Raw genomic sequence first — 9,834 nt, forward strand, 5'->3', positions numbered from 1 at the left:
AACAGGAACTTTATAAAAGTTTTCTATTTTTCTTTCTGATTGTTCTATTACGTTCCTTGTGTGTTTTTGAGTGTGAACATACGTTCAATTTCGAGAATAGATAAGTTTTGATATGGATTAGAGTGTTCTATGGGTTCCTACGGGAAACCCTATAAGAATAGGTAAATTTTGAATGTTTTCTGTTTTGGCTTCTGAGTTTTGTGTTGTGTTCCTTGATGATTATTGAGCATGAATGTATGTTTATTTTTGAGTTTGGATATGTTTTGATATGAATTAGAGTGCTAGCTCTATGGGTTCCTATAGGAAACCCTATGAGAAATAGACAAATTTTGAATGTTTTCTATTTTGACTTCTAAGTTTTTTGTTGTGTTCCTTGATGATTACTAAGCACGAATGTATGTTTAATTTTGAGTTTGGATATGTTTTGATATGAATTAGAGTGCTCTATGGGTTCCTACAGGAAACATTATAAGAAAGAGACAAATTTTGAATGCTTTCGATTTTGACTTCTGAGTTTTCTGTTGTGTTACTTGATGATTACTGAGCATGAATGTATAATTAATTTTGAGTTTGAATATGTTTTGATAGGGATTAGAGTGCTATATAGGTTCCTATGGGAAACCCTATGAGAAACAGGGAAAATATGAATATTTTCTATTTTAATGTTTGAGTTTTTTGTTGTGTCCATTAATGTTTGCTGCGTGTGAATATGTTTTTAATTTCAAAAATAGATAAGTTTTAAGCCATGTTTGAAAGTGCTAATGGTGTGAGAATTGCCTCATTATTGTGTTAATGCAAGTGATGTGTTACTGTGAGCATGATGAGGATGAGAATCTCTTATATGTGACCTTGTGACTATGAGTATGAGAAATGTGAAATGTTAACAAGTGACATGAGATATGATGTGATATGATAAGTAAAGTGATGAGTCCATGAAGTGTGAATGTCTGTGACATGCATCATGTGCATCTATGTGACGGGTACGATATGGAGTACACCGTTAGGGAAGACTCTCATTGTGTAACAGCTTGGGGGGGTCCTAGGGGATAGTGCGGTTTGGATGTCTCGATTCCGCCCGTTTGTGAGCACGAGACGTAACTTGCGCACCTTCGCTATCCCGACTAGACCCTAGCAGTACATCCTTCTAATTGAGAGTGTATGGGTAGCTCCCTACATGTTCTCCTAGACTACCTTAGGTGTGTTGTTTAGGCAGCACACCAGTAATATGTGATATGTGATTGGCGCCACATGCATGCATTTGTGAGTTGAGTCCCTGGCATCATTACATAATGAGTGACTGTGTATGTGCTACTAATGTATGTATGAATTGAGTTGTGCCTGATTAATGTGTGCTTTGTGTTGTGCTTTATTATGATTTGTGTGTGTGTTGCCTGACAGTTATTTTTATACCTTAACCTGAGTGAGACGTTTCTCACTCCCATGTTTGTTCTATGTGTGTCTTTTATTGTGTTGCAGAAGACCATCAACATAAGGATGTTGGTGATGAAGCTTAAGCTTTAGTTAGGCATGCTCTGATAGGATATGTGACATCAGGGTGTAGTTAGGACTAGTTTAGGATGTTATTTCCATTGAACTGTTTTGAAAATCTCAATTTCTTTCTTTTGTAATTTCCCGTATTGGAGATATTGTTTGAGTTTGTGAATGTGAATCCTCTACGTAAAATATTTGAGATTCTAGTTTTATTTATGAAATATTTTAATTATTCCTATTTATTGTGTAATTATGAATGTCGGGTATAGGGTGTCACACATTTCAACTCGGAGATCTACTAACAACATAAGCAGTCTAAATGATTTCCACCCTACCAAACCAACTCAATCATTTTCACGCCCGAAGCGCTAGCTCGATCATAGGAAAATGAGATATCAATCCCTCCTCTGGTTTCTCAGGTCTCATCACTTACACTAGGAAAGTTTGATTCTATCGTCAGGAGTAGTACAACTAGGTATAGGCTTATCACGACCTTGGCATGCATTACCAAGTCACATATGGAATTCATCCACTAATTATCCTCAAGGAATCACGCAACCTTTCCAGGTACTTGGTTAAGGGTTGTAGCCCTCAACCTTCTACCTTACTCAACCACTAGCTAAGGATTTGGAGGAGACTCAACACACCTCAAAACCTACTCCAAGAGACACACCTACTCAAGGAGGGTTTTCTAAATAGTGGCCTACCCGAGCACCAAGATACCCTATTTGGGATCTTCAGTTTTCAAAATAATTTTCTCTCCTCAAATCCTAAGTTACCCATCGTGCTATAATGTCACACCGTATTTTCAGCACCCATACCTTACCATACATCTATTATATACATCACATCTAGTCAATGCATATAGAGATCAATAACATCAATCATATATAGCATACCAATGCTTAACATCTCAACCAATAACAACATACCAATGCTTAACATTCCATACAATAATAGCATATCAATGCTCTACAATTAATTCAACATAGCATATCAATCATATAAAGCATATCAATGTTCATCACCATTTCAAGTACACAAAGATAGCATTCCAATGCTTATTATCATTTCAAGTACACAAAGATAGCATATCAATGCTCATTATCATCATCCTATAACACACAACATGCAATAGACACAAGCATTCTATTCATGTTCACCAATTTCACCCATCATACAACATGTATCACATGTAATTTATCAAAATCACATATTTCTACACTGATAACCTTCACATAAAACAACCCATAGGGAGTTCTACTACTCCAATCACTCTCATACATATCTCATATGAAACAAAATAAGATTTTATACAACTTTCATGAAGAAATCAAGTTCTAATTCCCTCATCTACCACGTTAAAAATTGTAAAAACCGCAACCATTTTCCTAAATGCTGACAACTTGACCTTTACTCACTAAAAAGGTCATAACTAGAGCTTTAGACCTCCTTTTTGAGTGATTCCAGCACCATTGAAAGCTAACATCCAAGGCTACAACTTTTATGAAGACTTCAAGACCAAATTTGGTCATCTACTATCACCGCCACAATGCTCAAATCAGCGTTTTAATGTTGGATTTCTGCCAGCTCAATTTCCTTCCCACGACTATGGTCATGAATCATGGCCATGGTTGTAGGTCTCTACCACTACATTTTTACCCCAAGGCTATGGCTGTGAACCATGGCCATGGCTGCAAGTCTTTGCCACTTCATTTTTCCCCCACGACTATGGTCATGAACCACGACCATGGCTGCAAGTCTCTACCACTTTAATTTTTACTCCATGGTTATGGCCATGAACCATGGCCATGGCTGAATGTCTCTACCGATACAATTTTTACTCCACGTCCATGGCCACGAACCACAGCCATGACTGCAAGACTCAGCCACTACAATTTTTTCCCCACAGCCATGGCCATGAACCACGACCATGGCTATAGGTCTTAGAATTTTCTGCATTTTCATGGATTTCACCTTCGATCCTCTCCTTCTTTTCACCAATCTTCCCCCTAAACATGATCTACACCCATGATCACTACTACACTTGTTCAAGCAACCCAGAAACCACAAAAATTTTGACATGGATGCATCAAACTCCACGATCACCTATTTTTACCCAACTAATTCAAGAACACCATAGCCCCAACAACATACAACCCACCTAACTCAATTACTCAGCCCCCAAATCACATCCTAGATGATGATCCAACTACATTCAACCCAAAATGTATAACAAATTTGAGTTCTAGATTCAAAGCTCCCTAGCACACCAATTGCTCAACAACCTTGAGAATAAACAAGAAAATGAATGAGGTTTGGGAGAAAGAAATAGGAAAAAGATAGGGAAGGAGTCTTGCGGGTCTCACACACCCCAGCCTTGTGATACATGGTCAAAGGAATTGATTCCCACGATGGAATTGAGTTCCAAGTGAAGGAATCAATTTTTGAATGTTGATTTTTATGTGAGAAACAAACCCCTTTGTAAAGAATTGATTCCCTCCTAAAGTAATTATTTTCTACAAGTTGGAAATGATTTTAAAAATTATTCACTCTCAAAATCATATAGGAGTTGTAAACCTATAATAAAATCAATATTTGTAAATAGTTGATAAAAATAGGAGTTGTGTTTGATAAAAAATAAATCACATAATAAAGAAATAAAATATATTTTAAAAGGAAAAACCATATTGTATCTCTTAAGATTCATTGAAAAATTGTTTTTATGAGTAGAATTCTAAATAAGTGAGTAGCTCTTTACTTGAAAATAACTAAGCAAGAGCATAAAGAGGAAGTTTACCACAACATTGTCAGAAAATGGTTACTCCAATGAGCTAAACCTAAGAACTAGATTGTAAAAGTCAAATTTAAGCATCAATTTGTGTTATCTCTACTTTTTAGAGTAGTACACTTGCTTTGAATTTTTTTGGTTTTGGAAATTCAAGGGTGGGTTCCCTTGGTGGTTGAGTTAGTGGTCATTCTCATCAGGCTTGTAATGAGGGTTTCCTTCGTACCATGGGGAAGTTATCCCTAAAAGATTAGAGTGAAAAAAGTGATGAAGTTTTTGGTTGAATTGTTAATGAGGGTTTCTTGAGGATAAAAGAGTTTATGCATTGTAAACTTTAATCTTTTTAGTTAATAAATTAAATCTCATGCGTGAGTTGAGGGTACTAGATGTAGGTCTTAGTTTAGACCAAATCAATATAAAATTTTGGTGCATTCTCTTCTAACCTACACTTCTTGTAATTGTTTAATTGTTTTTACATTATTTTGAATTGATCCTAACTCTAATAATATTATTCAAATTAAACAAGAACCCTTTCTCCATCTCCATAAGTATATATATTCTTCTTGATAATAAGAAAAGGACTTAATTAAAAGCATCAAACCAATTTCAATTAGAACTCAATTCACATCGATCATCTTGAATTATTGAGCTAGCCCACTTAGTTAACATCTTATGACTTCCGAAACTTTCAATTTGAATTGTTATATGATGAACTTTCACCAATAATTTGTAAGATTTCAATAGCTTCATTATCAATATATAAAGTGATCCGTAAATTCAAAAATATATCATACCTTATTATTAATATATATATATATATATATATATATATATATATATATATGGAGTTAAATGTGGATTCAATTTCTCACTATATGTTTTTATCCCTTAAATTTAAAATTATTTTTTTAGTTCTTATAATTAAAAAAATATATTTTAGTCTCTTTACATAAATATTGTTAATGAATCCGACAAAAATATCATTATTAAATCTATCAAGTAAAATTCATCTTCTATCGTATCTTAGTGAAAAAATCCATATCATATTACATTAAACTAATGTTATGCAAATAACTCAATTTGTCATTGTTGGTGATATTACAAGAAGTCCCAAGACTAAATTTAACTTTAAAAGAAATAGTTCAAATTTAAAAGATTAAAAATATATTTAAACTTAAATATCTTAATCATTGTTCTCCATCGTTTGATATAATCTTAATGCCGAAATCACAATTCAAAATATTAAACACAAAGCATTCAACAAATTGAAAACCAAGCTCATTCTTAATTGCTAATTTTATTTAAATAGTTTTTAAAATTAAGTAATGTTAATTCATTCGCATATGTGTGTGTGTACGTGCGTGCGTGCGTGCGTGCGTGCGTGCGTATGTGTGTGTGTGCGTGTGTGTGCGTGCGTGTGTGTGTGTGCTTAATAATTTTATATTAAATGTGAATTTTGCAAATCCAACCAATGAATTATAATTTTATATTACTTTATATATTTATATCAAATTTTGTTAAAATTGAACAACAACTTGAACATAATCAAAGTGTTTATATTTTATTATATTTTAAAATATATATAGTACGTCAATTTTGTTTTATAAGAATTAAGTATCAAATCATCTTGAATTAATATAAAATTTTGTATATATGATCTAAGAGTAAAGAACTTTCAATCTAATGGTTAGATTTATAAAATTCACATTTAATATAAAGTTATTGAGTGATGTAATACATAATAAAAATTACATTGATGTCGTTAAAACCCTCCTCATATATATATATATATATATATATAAGTTATTCTTTACATGAAAACTAATGTGACTAAGTAATTACTAGTCATTGTGATTCACGAGAATATTAACATTTTTTTTTTAATTTTGAATGACATGTCATTAATGAATGAACCAACATTTCTTAATTTTGAAAGCTAAAAAGATAAATTTGTAATAAAAATTAGGATCAAAATTATAAAATTGTGAAATTATAAGAATGAAAAGTAAATTTAAACCTATAATTAACTGGTAAAGTGGGTAAAGTTAAATAAGGAGTGGTTAAGACTCATAATTAGACCTACACTCGATTAGTGCTTTAGAAAGAATTTTAGGATAATTAAATGTGATAAAGACCAATCTAATTAGTATTTAATAAAAATCTTTAAGTTAATTAAATGTGATTGACACTAATTTAATTAGTACTTATGTGACACTTTATCCCAACATTAATACACAATAAACGTAAACAATAAATTTTTTTCTTTTTGAGTAAATAAAATTTTTTGTAGTTGACAACATCTTTCATGGATAAAATAATTGTCTCAATATCATAAGGTAGAAAATTCACATTCATAACTCATAAATCATAAAAAGTCAACATGTAAGTATCAAAACTTAAGAAATTATATAAAGAAAAATATAGATTAACTCCAGCAAAGGTGGCAATGCCTCCAAGTTAGGAATTAATTTATAACTTCCAAATTATATAATAAAAATAATATACAAAGATGCACATTTTGGTCTTTTATCAAGAACGTTCAAAATTACAAAAGAAAAGAAAACTAAGGCTTTTAAAACAATAATATCTAAGCCTAGTTATGCCCTGATGTCACATTCTATCAGAGCATGCCCAACTGAAGCCTTAAGCCTCATCACCAACATCCTCATGATGATGATCACCTGCAACATAATTTAAACATATACAAGAACAACAAGGGAGTGAGAAACATCTCACTCAGTTTCAGGTGCAGAAATAAAGGTTAGATAGCACACACACACACAACAAATATAAGTCACAGGTAACCAATACACATACATAATCAAATATTACATATACACTCATTTATCATGCAATGATGTCATGGACACGATTTATAAATGCATGCATGTGGCGCAATAAGGAACTTTCACATTTCATCACTGGTGACCCTAAGGTACATCTTGTTAGCATGTTACGTCGTGGGTGACCCTAAGGTACACCTTGTTAGCATGTTACATCGTGGGTGACCCTAAGGTACACCTTGTTAGCATGTTACGTCATGGGTGACCCTAAGGTACACCTTGTTAGCATCACTGGTATGCGGCCTCAGTGGCACACCTGGAGTCATATGTGCATATGATGCATGTCATACATTCATTATTTCATTAACTCAACATTTGACTTATTACAGAATTTCATTTAGCACATCATGTCCATTTTTCATATTCTCATAATCATAACTTGTCTCAATATTCCATTCTTATGTCTCATGTCATTTGTGCATATTTCATACGATCATGTCATAAATACTCCTCATAAGGTCCGCACAGGAATTCACAGAAAACAGTCTTATTCATATCAAAAGTCATTTATTTTTAACATTAATTACATATTCATTTATTACTTCAAACAAGGAACAAAGTAGAGAAAACATAAAATAAAACAGAACATATTAATACTTTGCATGTTCATAGAAGCAACAGGCACTAGTGGAAAAAGGGGCTATTACGTCACCTAATTTACGTCAGAAAACCCTAAATACGACGTTAAAAAAAATGTAGTGGCAGTTTCATAAATAAAGGGTGAATAATTTACGTCGGACATGGGGGGTCCGATGTAAATTATGCAATCTACATAGGATAGTGTTTGTAGCCGACGTAGATTGTATAATTTACGTCGGACCACCCCCTGTCCGACGTAAATTAGTTATATGCCAACGTTTCACTCTCTTCCCGCGCGCTTCTTGTTTGCAAAAACTTTCTAACTTCTCTCGTTCTCTCGTTCATTTTACTTGCACATTGGACGTTTTTCTGAGTCTCTAAGAGCTGCACATTCAACCTTTGAGGTAAGTTTGTTGTACACAATTATTTTTTAAATTTTCTGTTAGATGTTCATATGGAACGGCCCGTTCTGCAACCAGAACAGACCGTTCTTGTTAAATGTTTTATTTGTTAATTGTTGATCTGGAACGGGTCATTCCGAAACCAGAACGGGCCGTTTCAGATAAAGAATTAACACAAAATTATTGGAACTGGAACGGGCCGTTCTGATTTTGTTTTTTTATTACTTGTTTTTCTATATTGTTATTATCTTTTTTACTTTATTTGTTTATTCAGTTAATTCATTGTTTTAACAATGAGAGTTTAATTTTTTCAGGATTATGGAGGATTTGGGGTCTGGCAGTGGAAGGAGGGAAGGTATATCTGTCACCCGATTGTCTAGGTTGATAGCTAGACGCATTGCCAAGGAGAGGATACCGATTGAGATGGATCCTCGTTCTGGCAAGGCGTCAGGCCCAAATGCTGCCAAGTTTAAGAGCTATTTGGGAGTCCTAGCTCGATGGCATGTTTCTATTATCATTCCATCATGGGATGACGTTCAGGAGGCTGATAAGAACCTCATGTGGCAGGATATTCAGGTATATACTTTCACATCCCTTCAATATTATATAACTTAAATACATTATTTATTATTTGTTGTTATTTTCATAGCAAAATTTTGACATTCCCAACACTGAGGTCATGAGGAGGAAGATGTTATCTGCACTTGCTACCAGGTGGAGAGACTTCAAGACTTTCTTGACACGAGAGTATGTATTTGGAGAGCGACAAAATGAGACTCCCTGTCTAAAGTACCAGATCACTGATAAGGAGTGGATGCAATTTCGTGCCACTCGATTGGACCCTTCTTGGCAGGTTAGTTATTGATAACTCTTACATTGACACAAATACTTAACGTATATTTTAATTAATCTTATTTTCTTTTTTGTATTATTGGAGGCCAAAAGAATAGCTGCCCAAGAACGATAGAGTAAGAATGATGCACCCCATCTATTGTCAAGAGGGGGATATGAATTAAAAAAAATGATGAAGGCTAGCGCAGAGGCAGCAGGGGTTGAGTCTGCTGACCGTGTGGAGTCAGCTTCCCGCCATGAGATGTGGATAGCAGCCCGAACAAAATCAGATGGGCAAATGACTTCTGAGTCTGCAAGGGTCGTTGCTGATAAAATAGTAAGTAAAAATATACAAATTAAGACTCTTCATTTCAACTCATTTAATTCATAAGTGTAGTTTAAGGTATACTTATTGTTAATATGTTGCAGGAGGGTTTAGTTGAGCAGACCACCCAAGGCTCATTTGTTTCCCATGGTCGGGATGATATCCTTACAACGGCCATAGGAAGGCTAGAGCACGCAGGTCGTGTGCGTGGTGTTGGTTGTTCTTGGAGCCACCTAGATTTCTTTGGTGCACGATCATCGAGGAGTAGTACTGTTGACTCTTACAGTTAAGAGGCTATGCAGAGAATGGAGATGCAGTTTGAAGAAAAATTGAAGAACATTCGAGAAGAGTTTGAACAAAAGTTTAAACTTTTGGCTCGTTCTCAGCAACAGACTACAGTTGCTCATGATGGTGTTCGAGTCAGTACTAAAGGGAGTTATGCTGCTCCAGATCCCTCAGGGGAATAGACTCACACTGATGTACCAAACCAGTGTGAGTTATATGTTGAGGATGACCCCCCACGCTTAGTAATCGTGGTAAGGAGGTCATGAGAGAACCTCATGTTCATCATGCTAA

This window comes from Cajanus cajan, chromosome 1 (assembly GCF_000230855.2).
Source record: "Cajanus cajan strain Asha chromosome 1, NIPB_CcT2T_4, whole genome shotgun sequence".
NCBI classification, from domain to species: Eukaryota; Viridiplantae; Streptophyta; class Magnoliopsida; order Fabales; family Fabaceae; genus Cajanus; species Cajanus cajan.